Source organism: Lactuca saligna, chromosome 7 (genome assembly GCF_052625555.1).
Source record: "Lactuca saligna cultivar CGN05327 chromosome 7, ASM5262555v1, whole genome shotgun sequence".
NCBI classification, from domain to species: domain Eukaryota; kingdom Viridiplantae; phylum Streptophyta; class Magnoliopsida; order Asterales; family Asteraceae; genus Lactuca; species Lactuca saligna.
Genome location: NC_136423.1, coordinates 83,294,231 through 83,314,772, shown reverse-complemented (window position 1 = coordinate 83,314,772; position 20,542 = coordinate 83,294,231).

Here is a 20,542-nt window from a genome sequence, read left to right as displayed (position 1 = left end):
AAATAAACCCTACTAACTAACACCACTCACAAGCCAACCACCATTACCCACCTCCACCACCCACTACCCATCACCACCACCACCACCCCCACCCACCATCCACAAAAACCACAACCCACCACCGTCATCACCACCCGCTACCGCCAACCATGATGAACATCCACCACGACCGATCACCACCAACCATTACCACCCACCAGCACAAGCCCATTGAAACTACCCACCACCATCACCACCACATACCCACCACCATCACCACCACATACCCACCACCCACTATTATGACCACCACTACCACCAACCACCACCCACCACCACCACCCGCCTCCCCTACCCATCACCACCACCCAGCATCACCTCCTCCACCCACGCACCCAACACTACCACCCGCCTCCACCATAACCCACCACAACCATCCCCAACCACCAAGACCACCACCACCTACCATCATCACCACTACACTCCTCCATCACCCATCACCACCACCTATCACCACCACCCCACTCATCACCCACCAAAACCACCATACACTACCACCCACCACCACCACCACCACTTATCACCACCACCCGTCTCCACTACTCATCACCACCCATCTCCACCACCCACCACCCACTATAACCAACACCCACCACCTACATGTCACCCCCATCACCCTTCACCACCACAACCACTTACTAAATACCACCACCAAACATCACCATGACCCGCCATCGACAACTATCAACACCACCACCATCGACCCAACCACCACCCACTATAACTACCTGTTGGATTAATGTCTAAGTCCATAACTATATTTGGTATGTACTTGATCCAACCCAGCATGGTCCATTTGGGTTGCACTTCACTAACACAATGTATATGGATAGTCTTTTGAGAATAGTATATTTGTGATTAATATTAATATATTATAAGTTCTAATATATTAACATGGAATCATATTATTTAATTAGTATTGATCAAGAATTAATTAAGTGATCAAAATGAACAATTAAATATGGACTCTTATATATATGGAATGGGCCAAGTTCATTTAGGTTGGGCTAAGCTTTCATGGATAGTCCATGGAGTGTTTAACCCATGGATCATATGAAATGAAAGGTCATGGGTTTAACCCTAGTATCCATACTATATAAAGATGTCATTGGTTGGTGAAATTGGCACTAGTGTGGTACACTAAGAAGGGCTAGCCGATTTCACTAGAGAGAACCAAGTATCCATATTCTCTAAAGTCTTCCAAGGTGTTTTGGTGATTTGTGATTCCACTTGAGGCTTCCACACTATTGGGGCTAAGCTCTTAAAGCTTGAAGACATCAAGCTATATCAAAAGGTATGTCATCTAACTAGTACTTTGTAGTATTAGAACTTCATAATATGCTAGTTAGGATTAAAGCCTTGGAAAGTTCTTATTTGCATGTATAATAGAGAAAACATAGATCCAAGGTTTATAGGGTTGCATGTACACCATAGGAGTGTTAGAATGCTCAAAATCCAACAGTGGTATCAGAGCCACGGGTTGTTTTCTGTTATATTAATGCAAATATTTTATTTTGAAAGTTGAAAAAAAAGAAAAAAAAAAAACATGAAGTTTGTCAAATTTTAAGATAATTACTTGTTCTTGTGAAAAACTAATTATTTGTAAAATTTGAATAATTTGCTATATGAGTTGAATTAGGTCAAATTTAGTAAAAGATAAAATGATATGATTATTTTCTTAGTTTTAAAATTTTGATCTAAAGAGTTTTATTTTTTGAAACCTCCATAAGTTATGGATATGAAAAGGTTTAAAAAAAATGATTCAAAGTTTTTATGGAGTTACAAAATTTGTTGTTAATGTTTTAAAGAATTCCATAACTTAAGAATAAGTTATGGATCACCAAAAGTTTTTTGTGTTACCTTGTTTTATGAGTGAATTTAGATTAATGAAAAAAATTATGTGATAGTTGGTTTTAATCCAAATTAATCCAAAAGAAGTTCATAAAATGTGTTTATGTAACTTAAAAGTCACATTTATGAATCTTAAAACTCATAAAAGTTAACATAGGTTACAAAAATGAAGAATCTTGTTTTCATTGAATGCTTTGATGACTCCATAACTTGTCCTCAAGTTATGGAGGTTCAAGAGTCACTTCATTAAATCATTAAAATTGTAACCTTAATTAATTCCATAAGTTATAAAATAAAGATAAGTTAATTCTTTTATTAGTTTAAAGTCTTCCATAACTTGTCCTCAAGTTATGGAACTTGAAGAGTTTTAGGATTAAAACTATTTTAAAAACATAAATTATGGAATTAATTAGTTTTGAATATTTTCAAAACTTGCCCTCAAGTTTTGGAATTTTAAAAGTTTTCTCTTATGAATTCTTTAATTCCAAGTTAGCCCTTTAGAATTTTAAAAGTTAAAATTCAACCCTTATACTTTATAATATTATAAGTTAATAATATTTATATATATATATATATATATATATATATATATATATATATATATATATATATATATATATATATATAAGAGTAAAATCAGTCTTACCGTTAGTAGGCCTCATTCACGAAGTCGGTCTATAAGGGGGTATAAGGTTACTGCCTATAAAATGGCAGTTTAATGGGTGTCCACTCTCACCCACCGCTTCCTTGATCGGTGGAGGATCGTTAGCCGAACGGGTTTGATAGGACTATAATTCTCCCTTCATTAAAAGTATTAATGATAAATACTAAGTAACTAAACTCTTAATAATACCCAATCTTAGTTACTTAGGAAAATGTGAATAAGGTGCTAATCCATGAAATTACACTTTGCACTTTGTTTAAGTCGGTTAGTGGAGTGTGTGTGGTTAACCGGCACACTAACTCGTATTTAACAAGGTAGGCAAAGGGTAACTTAATGTTTATCAAAGTATCGATGGAGCGTGTATGGTTAATCGACACATCAATTGAGGGGTAAACACTTAAGGGTACCAAGTAATCTGCATGGTTACTTCACACCTTGTTTTGTGATCCTCAGCATCCCAGTCACAAAACTTGAAGGCCATACTCGACATTGAAACATGCCATTGAACAGTTCAATGAATCTCAAAAGATCTAGGAGTTTCAAATCCAATTAAAACCTAATAATAAATTTCGTTTATCTTGGTGGAAATTGGTGAATCGTCATTCACCTACCTTCAAATATTTTATAGCTTGGATTATGGTATCCCTCTTCTAAGTTATAAAATAGTTTGTTTGGTCCTAGCCTTAATATTTCATATTGGGTGTCATATTAAGGACTTAAGATCAACTATCTTGAATATCTCCCAAAAGATATCTGGTCTAGACATCTATGATCTTCCCAAATCACTTGAAACAAGTTTTCCTAAATGAAGATGATGTCCTTTGGAAATCATACTTATTTAACCTCCTCCAATTATTCTCCCCAACCCACAAGTTCAAGGTCACTCAAGCCCTATTGGCAAGGCAAGGTCTAGGTGTGATAATATCTTGGAGATGTAGTCACAAATTGACAAGTCGGGAGAGTTGGGTGTCAAAGTCTTGAGAAAGTTGGTGGTTCAACTACTTTCTAAGTCACATAGTGAGTTCTTTTGGAACACCTATGAAACAGACTATGACAAGACCCTTAATGATCTTATCTATTTGCTAAGATCAACTTCCTAAAACTTTATGGACATTGACAATGATGACATTGGATATCTAGTAAAGCTCTCTCTTCCTAGTGGAAAGGGATCGGCCATAGTCAACTCGGTTGACCAAATGGTAAAGAGAAAAGCCAAGTCTGAGATAGTCCTGTGTACCATTATCAAAGGGTCCATATGTTTATATTGCCAAAGAAAGGGGCATTAGTTGCAAAGCTACCAAACATACCTAAGGATGTTAAAGTCAATAAGTTTGACTCTACTTCAGGTAAAGTCCGCTATCTAACTTTGCTAAGTTTCTATTATGAGATTCTTGATACATGATGTGTCTGGATCACATGGTGATGTTTTAAGAATCAAAGAAAAGTGAAGAAACTTAAAGAAAGAATATGCTGAATCTGATCGCATAGATGGATTTCTGTCGCATAGTTTGGAGATTGGATTCTTGAGCTACTTCTTAGGAGTTATGAGATATTGCTTAGGAATAGATAACAACAAAATTTTCATATGGATTGTAAGGATAAGTTTTTCCGCAAATTACTAAAATAAAAGAAAAAATTTCTTATTTTATTTATTTTAAATATCCTTACAATGGCATTTGAGGAAAAATTGTTGCTTATATGATTCCATTAATAGCAAGAGTGGAAATATGAAATTGATTCTTTCATTTGTGGTAATGTCTAAATTTACCAAATAAGGAAAGATTCTCATCACCCAAGTTTCAATTGGACTGGAACTTGAAATCATGCAAGTTGTATAGCATGATGAATGAGAACTTTCAAGTATTGGAAAATTAAGAATAATTAGTTGATCACATGGATGCGCGAGTCAAGTAATGAACTAAGGGATCGGGTACACATTCTTGTGCACTGATTAAGTCCACCACAAAAGATTGATAAGATTATTCTTCATAGTTTACTAAAGCTCAGTAAATATGGTTATACTTACGAGATTGAATGTAACTCTGAGACATTGTAAAAGGTTCCAATGTAAGGCAGAGCGAATAAGAAGAATCAACTTAGGCAGAAAGATAAAAGTTTCTCAAATATGAAAAGAGGGGACAGTACTTTAGTATCAGTTTTGTGATCATCTTAATGATTAAGAAACCATATCAAAATTAGTTCTTTAAGGAAATTTTAGTGCATTCTTATGACTAAGAAGAGGAACTTGAATTGTTGAAATGGTTAAATCAAGAAGATGAGTCATACTTTGTTCCAATACAAGTCTTAGAGTCATAGTCCAAGATTGTAATTTGAGTGACGTGTCTTAAAGAAGGTTTAAAACACTTGTCAAATGTAAGAGTAAAAGTTTTCTACTCTTGTAAATTTAAAATTGGTAGGTTGTGATGTTTTGGATAAAACAAAGACCAACTAAGGATAATTGTGTTAAGTGTTTGTCTTGGTTAGAATCCACACACTATCTCTCGAATATTTGGCAAGAAAGTCTTATAGGTCAAAGAGACAGTGGGAGTCTAAAAGATCCTGAAAGGGTTCAAGATGTAATCAAGAACAAAAACTTCTATTTCATCACTAGCACACAACTTGAGGTTTATAACCTATCATGTTGACATACTCTGTGCCCATTCCAGTTAAAGTTGGCTTTGCATATGAGTTCTTAGAGTTCTCAATTGGTTGCACAACAACTTGGAAGCAATGGTAGGCCCTTGAGCTGCCAGGTGGCATGAAATGAAGATTGAGTTTAGTCCATATGAGCTTGGATTTGTCATTATCCTTTCCTTGTGACTATGGTTTGACAACTCACACCATTAAATCTAAGTGTCATAAGGTTTCTCTCCGATTCATGAAAATGATGGTGAGGAAACACTTTCACTAAGTAGATTTTAGCTAGATAGAAATTGTGATATTTGCAGTTCTCAAAGTCGTTAGTAGAGCGTGCGTGGTTAACCAACACACTAACATTGACTTATGAGAAATGGTAAAAGGTCTAAACAATTTAGACTATGATTACGGCATCCCTTTTCATAGTTCTGAAGTTGTTTAGACACACATGTGAGCTATCTAAGATAGGTGTATGATATTGATAAATTCTTATCAAGGCAATGTCGTATCAGAAATCTGAACTTTGGTAAGAAAGTCAATAAAGTAATGATTTCTAGAAGTCCAGTTGATTTCTGGATACATGTCAAAGCTAGTGGGAGCATAAGTGTTCTGCTAATAATCATCATGTTAGTGGGAGCATGATAATTATGATAAGTATTGCAAGTTAGCAATGTTAATTATAGAAAACAAAAAGTTTCAATTGGGAAAAAGTTGTTTTGCTATAATTAAGGGAGAGGAAATTATACTTCATCTCAAATCTATAAGCTTAGATCGTGAGGTTTTAATCATTTAGTCAAGGATATATATATATATATATATATATATATATATATATATATATATATATATATATATATGAATTTCATGTTGGAATGGCTCAACATAAGGAAATTCTGTATATGGGTCCATTATTTGCGTTCTAAAATTCGATTATGATTACGACATCCCTTTTCATAATCTGAATTATGATAACTTGGAAAATTGAAATGGTAATAGTATAGCAAAAGACTGGTTTAGTCTTTATGTGAGACATCATGAATCGTGTCCCATATGCTTCGGATATAGGATCGATTACATGTGCTATATTCATCCTTTCTAAAATTTTCCAAATGCCCGGGGCATTAAGATGGGAAAAGGTCTAGTATTGGATATGACTAAAAGGATTAAACAATTGTCAAGGACAATCTAAGGTTTACCAAAGATTGGTTGCTCAAGGACAGTTGGAAGTATAGTGATAATTCTGGAAGGACCATATCTACATAATCTGTAAGGAGGAAACTCTTGTTCAGAAGTGATAGTCAAAATGGAATCTGGAAATGTTTCAGAGTTAGAAATTATTCAATCTGTGTAAGATTAGGAAACTTAATGCAAGAAGGATGTTTCCAAGGAGTTGATCTCCGTTGGAATACTCTGTAATGATTGTTGCTATGTCTGGTTAAATTTGTGCAGAATCATTACAAGAGGATCAATGCATAGAAGTTTAGAATCTAACAGATTTCAGCAAATGGCATGAATTTGGAATTCTTGCATTTGCAGTTAGGGTTTGGGACTGTGAAAAGATGATCATTGGAGTTATGCTCAATTAATCTATTTCACAAAGTAAAGATCATAGACAAACATAGTATGCATACTTGGTGTGTGGCATGACTAGTGTTTAGAAAACATAGTGTACATGCTTGGAGCATGGTACAAATAGTGTTTTAATTCAAGTAGAAAGTTGATGAAACCGAAAATAATGAGTAATCAATACGGTGATAAATAAAAGTGTTTATTTATATTCATAGGGTTTGATACCATATCTGATTCATTTATTCTTGTGTTTGACTTTGCATGTTTTGACTTCCAGAATAAACTAGGTTATTCTTCCGGAATGACTAAGTTATTCAAACCATCCACAGTCGGTCGTATGTTGGAAGTAGATATGAATCAAGACTTCATGGGTTGGCTTGTAGAGGTATAAGATGTTGGACAAAGGGCTACAACACTCATGAGTACTCATAAGTTCTGAGTATTGGATTCAACTCGCGCTCATTGGAATCACTTCATGGATTTTATCACGAGTGATCATGAGACGATAATATCTTATATTATTCAAACCTAGAGATATGAGTTGTTACTATGAGTTGGTTGTACATTGATTGCACGAAAATGCATTCGGTAACTCGGTGTTATAAAACGTGCCTTTGTGTATGATTCAACAAGTAGTAGAACAAGCCATATGAGTCAAAGTTTATCCATTCCTTTTACCTTCGGGATAAAAGCGATATATGTGGGCCCCTCGATGATTTAGCGATGACACATGTGAGTGCTTTGCCAAGCCAGGAATGATTTGATTTGTTCAATCAGTCAGTCATCATGAATCCGAAATCGGGAAACAACAAACGGACAGAGAGAATGACTATAATCCATGTCTCAGTCCATATGATATCTAGAATGGAGGAATATATGATCCCTTATCTAATGGACAAGTTCGTTGACAAGATCAGAGTTCGAAAGCGGCTTTAAGAGCTACGATTTCCAGTTAGGTTTTGAAGTCATACTCAATAATAGTTTTACACTTATCCAAGTGGGAGACTGTTGGATTAATGTCTAAGTCCATAATTATATTTGGTATGTACTTGACCCGACCCAGCTAGGTCCATTTAGGTTGCACTTCACCAACACAATTTATATGGATAGTCTTTTGAGAATAGTATATTTATGATTAATATTAATATATTATAAGTTCTAATATATTAACATGGAATCATATTATTTAATTAGTATGGATCAAGAATTAATTTAGAATTAATTAAGTGATCAAAATGAACTAATTAAATATGGACTCTTATATATATGGAATGGGCCAAGTTCATTTAGGTTGGGCTAAGCTTTCATGGATAGTGCATGGAGTGTTTAACCTATGGATCATATGAAATGAAAGGTCATGGGTTTAACCCTAGTCTCCATACTATAGAAAGATGTCATTGGTTGGTGAAATTGGCACTAGTGTGGTACACTAAGAATAACAAAGTAACTTATGGAGTGTTTAACCCATGGATCATATTCCGTAGCCATTTGGTCCGTAGTAAATTCCGTAGCCATTTGGTCCATAGCAAATTCCGTAGCTAATTGTTCTGTAGCAAAATCCGTAGCTATTCGTTCCGTAACAAATTCCATAGCCATTCGTTTCGTAACAAATTTCATAACAACTTTTTTGTAGTCAATTCCATAACAATCGTTCCATACCATTTTTTCTATAAAATTCAGTTATTTAATTTGACTTATTATATCAATTAACAAAAATACAATTAATATAAAACCAAAAATAACAAAGTATTTCTATAGAAACTAAACGAAATATCCAATACATCAAAAGATACATATTTCAAAATCAAAAGTCTCTACAAATTTAACATAAAACATTATTCAATACATAATATTCTATCATTGATTAATAAAATTTTTGACCTGTTCACTCAATGTGTTAATGACATTCATTGCTTGTGCGAGTTGTTGTTCAAACTTTGCTTGAACATCCACATTTTTCTACTGAAACTCCACATTCTTTTTCTGAGAATCCTCATATTTTTGCTGAACATCCTCATATTTTTGTTGAATATCCTCATATTGCTCGCGTTGCCTCTCAACTAACTTCTTCAAATTCTCAATCTAGACTTTTGTCTTAGCATTATTATCCTCATATTGTTCACGATGCATTTCAAAAGATCCTTTACTAGAACGAATGTGCTTTCCATATGAGCCAAATCCATATATCTCTTTTTTCGGTCATGTCCCCTAACAACATCATAAAATAGTTTGTCCTCATCAATTTCCTCTCCTATTGCTTCCAACCGATCACATTGTTCCATAAAATTATCCTATAACTTTATAACTGTGTTGAGATAAAACTTATTCAAAAAATCAAAATAAAACTTACATGAAATTATTAAAAATAAAACTTACATGAATTTTTTTAGCTTTGTCAACTAAAAAAGTCACTCCATCGTGATTCTTAGTGTGTGTATACAGGAATAGTTCATGGTGTGCCGGATCATGTCCCCAAAGCTTCGTCTACATATATACAAAAAAAAAAATCAATATTAAAGTAGATTGTTATTTTTACATTTAGGCTTAGATATTTAAAAATGAAAAAATAGCAACTTACTTTTGGGCTAAACCCATTTAAAAATCAAAATGGAACTAGATTGCTATTTTTTGCATTTAGGCTCCACTCTTTAAAAATGAAAAATAAAATACATACTTTTTTAGGATTAGTCCTCTTAAAAATCAAAATGGAACTAGAAAAACTATAACATACAATTAAATGAAAATACACTGCTATTTTATGTATTTATGCTTAGTCCTTTTAAAAATAAAAATGGAACTAGAATGCTATAATATAAAACTAAAAGAAAGTAGATAGCTATTTTATGCATTTAGGCTTAGTCCTTATAAAAATCAAAATAGAACTAGATAAAATTAAATGAAAGTAGATTGCTATAATATAAAATTAAATGAGTACTTACTAAATCAGAAGCAATCTTGGAATGAGAAGCCGATCCACCGGTATGCGTAAAATTAAATGAGTACTTACTAAATGAGAAGCCGATCCACCGGTATCCATCAACTACACCTCTACGCCTATATATATATTTTTTGTTTTGTTCTGATTTCTTCTTGAAGTCTTCAGTATTCCATTTTGCAGTCCAGGATGTCCACACTTCTGATGTTATATTAACTATTTTTTTTAGAGTCGACTTTTTCCATTTTGAGCTTATATTGTAGATATATTGTCTATATCTTTCCTTTGCCTTATTTTCCGAACAAGCTTGGACTAACGGAGTTTTTGCATCATCCCAATGGCACTTTTTCTACAATACAAAATATCTAGATGAGTTTTTTAGTTAATGAGTACCTAATAATTGCATAAACGAGATACATACATGAAACTCATCCCAATAAAGGAGTTTTGTCTCATCACTTAAAGTTGCCCAACTATACCCGTTTAAATCAGCTCTTTCACCAAAAGATTCATAGCTAATAGAAGAACATGGGCCCAAAGGAAATAACCTACAAAAGAAAAAATCAACCGCATTGTAAAATTCATGAAGCTCAATGTTGATAAAAATGTAAGAATTTTAACTTACTCCTTATCTCACACTCCAATATATAGATGCCCATCCAGTCCTGTGGATCCAAGTAAATACCCTTGATGTTGAACACCAACATTTTCCTCAATCGATTCACTACAATTTGTTGTGGATCTAGGTACGGATGATGTAGTAGATGCAACTGGAGATGATTGGATAGATATAGGTACAGATGATTGGGTAGATGATGTAGGTAAGGAAGACTGGTTGGATGATGTAGGTATGGATGATGCATGTGTTGAGGATGTGGCACCAACATGTGAAACAAATGTTTGGGTAGATATAGTACCAACAGATGATAATGTGGTACGAGATGATGATGACGACAATGCTGGTGTAGATAATGGGGCAGATATATTACCAACAGATTTTGCATCAACGGTGCGTTTGTTTATGAAACGTACACTTGTATGTTGCTTTCGTTTCAATGTGTCTGTTAATAAGAAGAATTGTGACATCTTCCCTGAAATTTTAAAAACTTAGGAAGTTATAAATCTGTTAGATCACAAATATTATAGAAATATCTTACTAAAACTTTAAACATACTACTTTTTACTTTAAAATACCAATGTACTTTTGTTTGCTTATTTATTTTAGCATCCTACTTTTTACTTTGAAAAATACAAAAACTAAAAGTATAATGCATATACTTTAATGAAAGTAGATTGTTATTTTTTGCATTTAAAGATGAAAAAAATAACAACTTACCATGTCATAGTAAGTATAAAAGATAAAGCACAAGACTTAAACATGATGCTTTTGTTATCACCTGGATTGGATTGGATTGGATTGGATTGGATGGACTGGAGTGGAGTGGATTGGAACCTGGAACAAAGAAAAAGTTGAAACAGTTCATGCCTTTAATTAATATTACATACATAAAGACTATTTGAGTATGATAAATGACCGTTTTACCCTTCACCAACTTAGCACATTATAACATAGTTCAAATGAATGTTAGGAATGGAAAAAGGGGTGTCTAGATAGTATACACATTAGCTCATTATAGCATTCAAAATGCCATACATCTAGAAGAAATGAGGTCATTTTACACAAGAGTGTTAATACACAAACAAGATATAGGACCAAAAATTCAAAATTATCTATAAAAGTGTATGCATGTTTGTTTGTTACTAAAGAAAGACCTACTTTCATAACATTCTTTGTAAGAATCAACAAAGCGGGATCCAAGCTCATGCATTATCCAACAAGAAAAATCATTAATTGATATATTATGAATGTTGATTCTAAAGATATTTCATATAATTGAGATGACAATAGTAGAATAGCAAAAACAAGCATAGAAGAGTCGGGTAATTTTAAACCTAGAAAATTATATCAAATGTGAGATTGGAATGGAATTGAATTCCAGTTCCATAAATAACAGTCCATATAGAAAAACAATGAGAACATGTGTTTATCTAGCAACAAAATCTAACAGTCCATTTTGTTATTTACCATAGCAAAGTAGCAACAAAATCTAATAGTCCAATTTAAAAAAAAACAATGAAAATCGTTGCTCCTACTTTATCTAGCTACTTTGTAGTCTATTCTAGCCAACAAGACAGATGAGTACATCCTGTTTAAGCAGAAAAATTATCATTGAATGTATTTCATGAGTAACAGATTTATGTAGAAGGGAAGAGAAGTGGTTGAGAACTTGTGATAAGAACATGTAGGATGTTGTAGTTTTCCTTGGTGATATTAGAGTGAATATCAGCATTGCTTATTTGCTTTCATCTACATGAAGGCCCTGTTTTTTTTTCCATCATAAAGTGTAGTCTAGATATATGATATTTCTTTAATGGTATTGTATAAACAAATATTGATTTGACAATTAAACTTGCATTCTTTTCTTTGGTAATCTGTGTAATTAACTCTTTATGAACTTGTAAACAAACTAATTATCTTTTTCCTTTTTTGTCCTTGATGTCTAAAAGCATGACAATCTACTACTTTGCAAAAGAAGAGTCCGAATGCAAGTTTTCCCCATTATACCTTCAACCTCTTTTGTTCCAAACAATGGAGAGCATTACAAAAGGAAGGTTGAGAGATGTGGATTACCCTTTTGTTGGGAATCACTTTCACCAGGGCAGGTTTGTAATTAAACATATTTATATTTATAATTTGCAATTATTAATTATTACTTAAAAATTGTTTATTGATGCAGGCCACAAGAGGTTGTGATTTTTATTATTGGTGGGACCACATATATTACATATTGTTAGAATGTGATTGGTTTTAACCTGCACCAACAATCTCACACAGATAACAGATTGTGGTTGTTATTGATGAGTTTTGAGCATTCTAACACTTCCTAAGTGTACATGCAACCCTAATAACCTTGGATCTATGTTTGTCTAATTATCATGCAAAGTTGAATTCCAAGTTATATTCCTATCTAGCATACATGGGGAACAATTTTTAACTTGAATGAAAGATAGAATAACTTACCTTGTTGTTGCTTATGTTCCTTGAAACCTTGTGAGCCTAGCACCCTAAGTGTGATGCCTTAAATGCTTCACACAACACCAAATGCTCTTGGGAAGACTTTTGAGAGAATGCACACTTCTTGAAACCGGCCTAGCCCTCTTGTTCCATATGTGTAGCCGTTTTTGGTGGAGAATAAGATTCTTATATAGTGTTGACACATCTAGGGTTGCACCATGTAAACCCTAATGTGTCATGACTCTTCATTTCCATGACCCATGGGTTTGTAACTCCCATGGAGCATCCATGGAGCATCCTATGGGTGGAACCCAACTTGATAATCCATGGAGCCTCTTAGCCCACTATACAAGATATGGATGATTTACACAATCAACCCATATATTTAATTAGTTATCTTTTGATCACTTAATTAATTCTAAATTAATTCTTGATCAAACTAATCAAATAATGTTATTAATATATTAGAACTTATAATACATTAATAATCTCCAAATGTTATTTCTCTCATTTAGTCTATCCAATTGCATGGTGCCATGAAACCCAAATGGACCATGCCGGGTCGGGTCAACTACATACCAGAAATAGTTGTGGACTTAGACACCTTATCTAATAGTCTCCCACTTGGATAAGTCTAATAACTATTACTGCAAGTATGACTTCAGGAAACGATCGACAATCATAGGTCTTTTCAAGGTTTCTCGTAACTGCGAAGATGATGGTATGCCATTTAAGATAAGTGATCATATAATCCTCTTTTCTAGATATCAGCCGGACAAATACATGGAACAATGTCTTACTTATTGTCCACCAGTTTGTTTCCCGATTTCCGATTTGTTTGACAAAAAACTTAATTGAACACATCAACTTAGTTCTGACTGGGCCCGATACATAGGTCAAAACAAAATCATCGAGGGGCCCATATATCAGCTTCTAATCCAAGAAGGAACATATAAACTTCGACTCATATGTTTGTTCTACCACTCATTGAATTATACACAAAAGCACGTTTTATAACATCGAGTTACCAATGCGTTTTCGTACAATCAATGCATAACCAACTTGTAAGTAACAAATCATATCTCTAGGTTTGAAGACTTATATGATATTACCGTCTCACAATCACTCGAGATAGAATTCCATGAAGTGATTCCAGTGAGCGTAGGTTGAGTCTAATGCTCAGAAGTTATGAGCACTCATGATTGTTGTAGCCTTGTCCAACACCGTAGACCTCTGCAACCAATCATGATAGTCTTGATTCATACCTACTTCCACATATGACCGACTGTGGAGGTTTGAATAATATGTTATACCAAACAAAATTATTCTGGAAGTCAAAACATTCAAAAAAAAAAAATAGTAAACGATTGACAAGAGTTAGAAACACTTTACTCATAAATAAAACACCTTTTATTCATTAGCTAATGTCAATTACACTTTACAAATTTTGAGGTTATCTAACTACTAAATCTAATAGCATCCTTCAGCCATATGCTCCGAGCATGCTGTAGATGCTTAACCCGAGTCAGTCCCTTCGTGAGGGGATCTGGTGGGTTCTCATCCGATGATACCCTCTTTGCCACGAGGAGTCCTTCTTCTATTCGATGTTTGATAAAATGGTATTTTCTGTCGATGTGTCTGGATCTCCCGTGATCCCTTGGTTCCTTGGCTAAGGCAACAACGCTTTCACTATCACAGAAAATTTCCATTGGCTCTTTAATAGATGGTAAAACTCCAAGGTCTCCGATGAAGTTCTTTAGCCATATAGCCTCCTTTGCCGCCTCGCTTGCTGCAATATACTCTGGTTCACAAGTTGAATCAGCCACTGTCTCTTGCTTGGAACTCTTCCAAGAAATTGCTCCTTCGTTTAGGGTAAAGACCCAGCCCGATTGAGAGAGGAAATTATCCCTATCAGTTTGGAAGCTAGCATCACTATACCCTACAACTCACAAGTCATCACTCCCACCGAGGGTAAGGACCCAGTCCTTAGTCCTCCGTAGGTACTTGAGGATAATCTTTACCGCAGTCCAGTGTGCCTTGCCAGGATTCCCCTGATACCTGCTAACCATGCTCAGGGCAAAGACTACATCAGGTCGAGTACACGTCATAGCATACATGATCGATCCTACAAACGAAGCATAAGGTGTTCGACTCATTTCTGCTATCTCAGCCTCAGTGCTAGGGCTTTGTGTCTTACTCAATATAGCGTTACTCTGGATGGGTAACTCTCCTTTCTTGGAGTCCTGCATGCTGAATCTCTTCAGCACCTTATCCAAGTAGGTACTCTGACTAAGTCCAATTAGTCTTTTACTCCGATCTCTTAAGATCCTTATCCCTAGAATATAGGCAACTTCACCAAGGTCCTTCATAGAGAAACACTTCCCAAGCCAGGAATTAACTTCCTGCAGGGTTGGGATGTCGTTTCTTATGAGTAGTATGTCATCCACATACAATACCAAAAAGCTAACTATACTCCCACTAGCCTTGACATACACACAAGATTCATCTTCACTCCTAGAGAAGCCAAATTCCTTAACCTTTTCATCAAAGCAAAGATTCCATCTGCGAGGTGCTTGCTTTAATCCATAAATGGATTTCTCAAGCTTACACACTCTATTAGGGTACTCGTTGCTGACAAAACCTTCTGGCTGACTCATGTAAACATCTTCAGCCAACTTTCCATTAAGGAAAGCGGTTTTGACATCCATTTTCCAAATTTCATAGTCATGAAATGCAGTTATGGCTAACATAACCCTAATAGACTTAATCTTGGCTACTGGAGAAAAGGTCTCATCATAATCCACTCCAGGAATCTGAGAGAAGCCCTTTGCAACCAGTCGAGCCTTATAAGTGTGTACATTACCATCCATGTCGGTCTTCTTCTTGAAGATCCATTTGCACCCTACAGTCTTACGACCTGGTACATTCTCAACCAAGTTCCAAACTTGATTGTCATACATGGATTGTATCTCGATATCCATAGCCTCTTTCCATTTAGTAGATTCGGGGCCTACCATGGCTTCTTCGTAGCTGTTAGGATCATCCAGACCTACTAGTGTCCCATCACTAATAAGTGTCTCACCTTCTGCAGTAATATGGAAACCATAGTAATACTCAGGTGCACTCCTAACTCTCGTGGAACGCCTCAGAGGTATAGATTCGTCAATTGGCTCAACAGGAGTTTCCTCCTCAAGTTGAGGGCTAGTGTTTGAAGTTCCTTCACCACTTGAATCTTGAATTTCTTCAAGATCAATTTGCCTCCCACTGTCTCCATGGCTTATAAACTCTCTTTCTCGAAAGACTCCTCTTCTTGCTACAAAGACCACATTATCACTAGGTCTGTAGAAGAGGTAACCAAAGGATTGCTGTGGGTAGCCGATGAAAATACACCTCTCGCTTCGAGGTTCGAGCTTATCATGAGTCTCACGTCTCACGAAAGCCTCGCAACCCCAAATCTTGATGTGGTCTAGTTTGGGTACTTTACCAGTCCACATCTCGTGAGGAGTTTTGGAAACTTTGTTTGTAGGGACTAGATTGAGGATATGGGCGGCAGTCTCTAAGGCATACCCCCAGAATGAGATTGGTAGCGAAGCTCAACTCATCATGGAACAAACCATGTCTAACAAGGTTCGATTACGCCTCTCAGCCACACCATTCAACTGCGGTGTCCTGGGAGGTGTGAATTGTGAGACAATCCCACATTCCCTTAGATAGTCGAGGAACTCTGAACTAAGATACTCACCACCTCGATCGGATTGAAGCATCTTAATGTTCTTGCCCAATTGATTCTCGACTTCTTGTTTAAATTCCTTAAACTTTCGAAAGTCTCTGACTTATGCTTGATTAAGTAGACATATCCATATCTACTGTAATCATCAGTAAAGGTTAAATAATAACGATTAGCATCCCTTGTGGCATGTTTGAATGGTCCACACACATCCGTGTGTATAAGGTCCAACAAACCTTCACCCCTCTCACACAAGCTTGTGAAGGGTGACTTTGTCATTTTTCCAAGTAAGCGTGATTCGCAACTATCATCTGACTTTAGGTCAAACGACTCCAAGACTCCATCCTTTTGGAGTTGGCCTATGCGTTTCTTGCTTATATGTCCAAGACGACAATGCCATAATGATGCTTTATCCAAGTTATTATTATTAAGAGAAACAATACACAAAACATTATTTCCTAAGTTATCTACAACAGATACAACTTCATACACACCATCACAAGGTAATGCTTTAAAATAAAGAACATTATTAAAGAAAGCATTAATCGAACCAACTTCATTACCAAATGAAAAAGGTGAAACCTTTTTTGTATAATGCATGAAAGGAAATAATATTTCTTGCCATTTCTGGGAAATAACAACATTTATTCAAATCTAAATTTAACCCACTACTTAGCGACAAAGTATAAACTCCAATCTTGGTGACAGGTATAACTTTCCTATTCCCCATGATTAAGTTTATTCTTCCTTTCTCCACATTCTCACTTCTTCTTAGTCCCTGCAAGTCACAACAAATGTGAATACCACAACCGGTATCAAGGACCCAAGATTTAGAATGGGGTGGGTTATTAGAAATGATAGTGTAAATACCTGCATGGTTAGGTTTTACTTTCCCATCCTTCACATCTTGCTGGTATTTTGGGCAGTTCCGCTTCCAATGTGATTTTTCATGGCAATAGAAGCATTCAGCTTCTTTTGGGTCAGAAGAAGGAGTGACTAAACCTTTCTTGGTTCCACTTGAAGAAGATCCATCAAGGGTCCTAACCTTGGTACCCTTCAAAGAACTCTTTCTCTTCTTCCCTCGACTTTTCTCGATTTCCAAAACCGGAGTGGAGTTTGGAGTAGGAGTGTTAACAACCGACTTCCCCTTAAGACCTGTTTCAGCGGTCTTGATAAGTCCCTGAAGTTTGCTGAGTGTGACCTCTTCCTTATTCATGTGATATGTCATGCGGAATTGATCATAGCACGATGGTAAGGAGCGCAAAATGATATCTATTGCAAGCTCCTCAGGGAAGTTCACATTAAGCTTCAGCAATCGATCCACATACCTTTGCATTTGCATTTTCTGCATGTGGCTCGTGACGGATTCCCCGTCCTTCATCATGGTTGTTATCATGGAGTAGATGATTTCATACCTCTCTTGTCGTGCACTTTGATGGTATCTTTCCATAAAATCTTGGTGCATTTCATAAGGGTAGAAATCCTCATAGGACTTTTGGAGTTCCGCTGTCATCATGGCCATCATGATGCATGCCACTTTTGTAGCATCCCTTTCATGTGCCTGAAAATCAGCGATCTCCTGAGGAGTTGCAGTGGTCTCATCAATCCCCTTAAGGTCCTTGTCAACAACATATTCTTTGTCCTCGTAGCGGGTAATCATCCTGATGTTTCTGATCCACTCATTGAAGTTGGATCCATCAAAAGTGACTTTCCCACACAAGTTCATAAGGGTAAAGGAGCCATTAGGATTAGAGCCACAAGCAACATTGTTTGAAGACATCTGAAGGAAGAGGACAAGATTAGTTTATATATTAAGAGAGTCCTTAATAAAACACCCAAATGTAATATTAAGGCTAGGATCCAATCACAATATATTATAACTTAGAAGAGGTATGCCGTAATCTAAGCTATAATATATTTGAAAGGTAGGTGAATGAAGATTCACCAATTTCCACCACGAAAACCGAAATATTAAATATTAGGTTTTTGATTGGTTCTTAGAAATTCCTAGATTCTTTGAGATTCAATGAACTTTTCAAAGGTATGTTTCAATCTCGAGTGTGCCCTCCAAGTTTTGTGACTGGGATACCGAGGATCACAAAACGAGGTGTGAAGTAACCATGCAAATCACTTGGTACCCTTAAAGTTTATCACTCAATCGATGTGCCGGTAAACCACACACGCTCCACCGATACTATAATAAACCTTAAGCCACCCTTTACCTAAGCGCAAGTTAGTGTGCCGGTTAACCACACACACTCCACCAACGACTTAAACAAAGTGTAAAGTGTAATTTCATGGATTAGCACCTTATTCACATTTTTCCTAAAGTAACTAAGATTGGGAATTTAATAAAACATTTAGTTACTTTATAATATTCATCATACTTTTAATGAGAATTTATAAGTCCTTGTCTTACCCGTTCGGCTAACGACCCTCCACCAGTCAAGCAAGCGGTAGGTGAGAGTGGACACCCATTAAGTTGCCATTTTATAGGCAACAACCTTATACGCACCTTATAGATCGGCTTCGTGAATGAGGCGTAGTAGCGGTAAGACGACTTTGTTCTTATACATACATCCATATATATATATATATATATATATATATATATATATATATATATATATATATATATATATATATAATTATTAAATTATAATAATATAAGTGTAAGGGTTGAGTTTTAACTTTTAAAATTCTAAGGGTTGAAACTAAATTTTAACAAGACTTTACTTGTTCCAAAACTTGAGGGCAAGTTTTGTAAACTTGCAAAACTTTTCATTTCTTGTAACTTATGAGTTTAATAGAGTAATAAAAATGAAGACTCTTCATTTTTCTAACTCTTTTGTTCTTTTAATGGTTTTTAATTCAAGTGACTTTTCGTTTTCCATAACTTGAGGACAAGTTATGGACTCCATTAAAACACATTATGATCAAGAATTAATCTACCACATAGGTTACAAATAATTCCTATGATCATCTAAATATCATAAGAACAAAAACATGAATATGCACACTTTCATAAATCAAAATTACACTTAAAACTTTGTAATTTTGATAACTAGTTGTTGTAAATGGTTTAGCAAAGACATTACACCATCTAAAACAAGTTTTCAAGTACCAAAACAGTTTAGGGTAATGTTTCTAGTCCATTTCCAGCAACTAAAGTCAAAAATCTGCACTCTGTGGCTCCTACTCGCCGAGTGCATGAACCTACTCGACGAGTAGGTTAAAGATAGAAGTGAACTCGGCGAGTCCCCCTATGGACTTGGCGAGTTCAGCAGACAGACAACAAGTTTTTCGACTTTTTTCAACTTTTTAGCACAAATAACAAACAAACAAGCCTAGGCTCTGATACCACTGATGGGTTTGGAGCATTCTAACACTTCCTAAGTGTACATGCAACCCTAATAACCTTGGATCTATGTTTGTCTAATTATCATGCAAAGTTGAATTCCAAGGTTATATTCCTATCTAGCATACATGGGGAACAATTTTTAACTTGAATGAAAGATAGAATAACTTACCTTGTTGTTGCTTATGTTCCTTGAAACCTTGTGAGCCTAGCAGCCCAAGTGTGATGCCTCAAATGCTTCACACAACACCAAATGCTATTGGAAAGACTTTTGATAGAATGCACACTTCTTGAAATCGGCCTAAACCTCTTGTTTCATATGTGTAGCCGTTTTTGGTGGAGAATAAGATTCTTATATAGTGTTGACACATCTAGGGTTGCACCATGTAAATCCTAATGTGTCATGACTCTTCATTTCCATGACCCATGGGTTTGTAACTCCCATGGAGCATCCTATGGGTGGAACTCAACTTGATAATCCATGGAGCCTCTTAGCCCACTATACAAGATATGGATGATTTAGACAATCAACCCATATATTTAATTAGTTATCTTTTGATCACTTAATTAATTATAAATTAATTCTTGATCAAACTAATCAAATAATATATTAGAACTTATAATATATTAATAATCTCCAAATGTTATTTCTCTCATTTAGTCTATGCAATTGCATGGTGCCATGC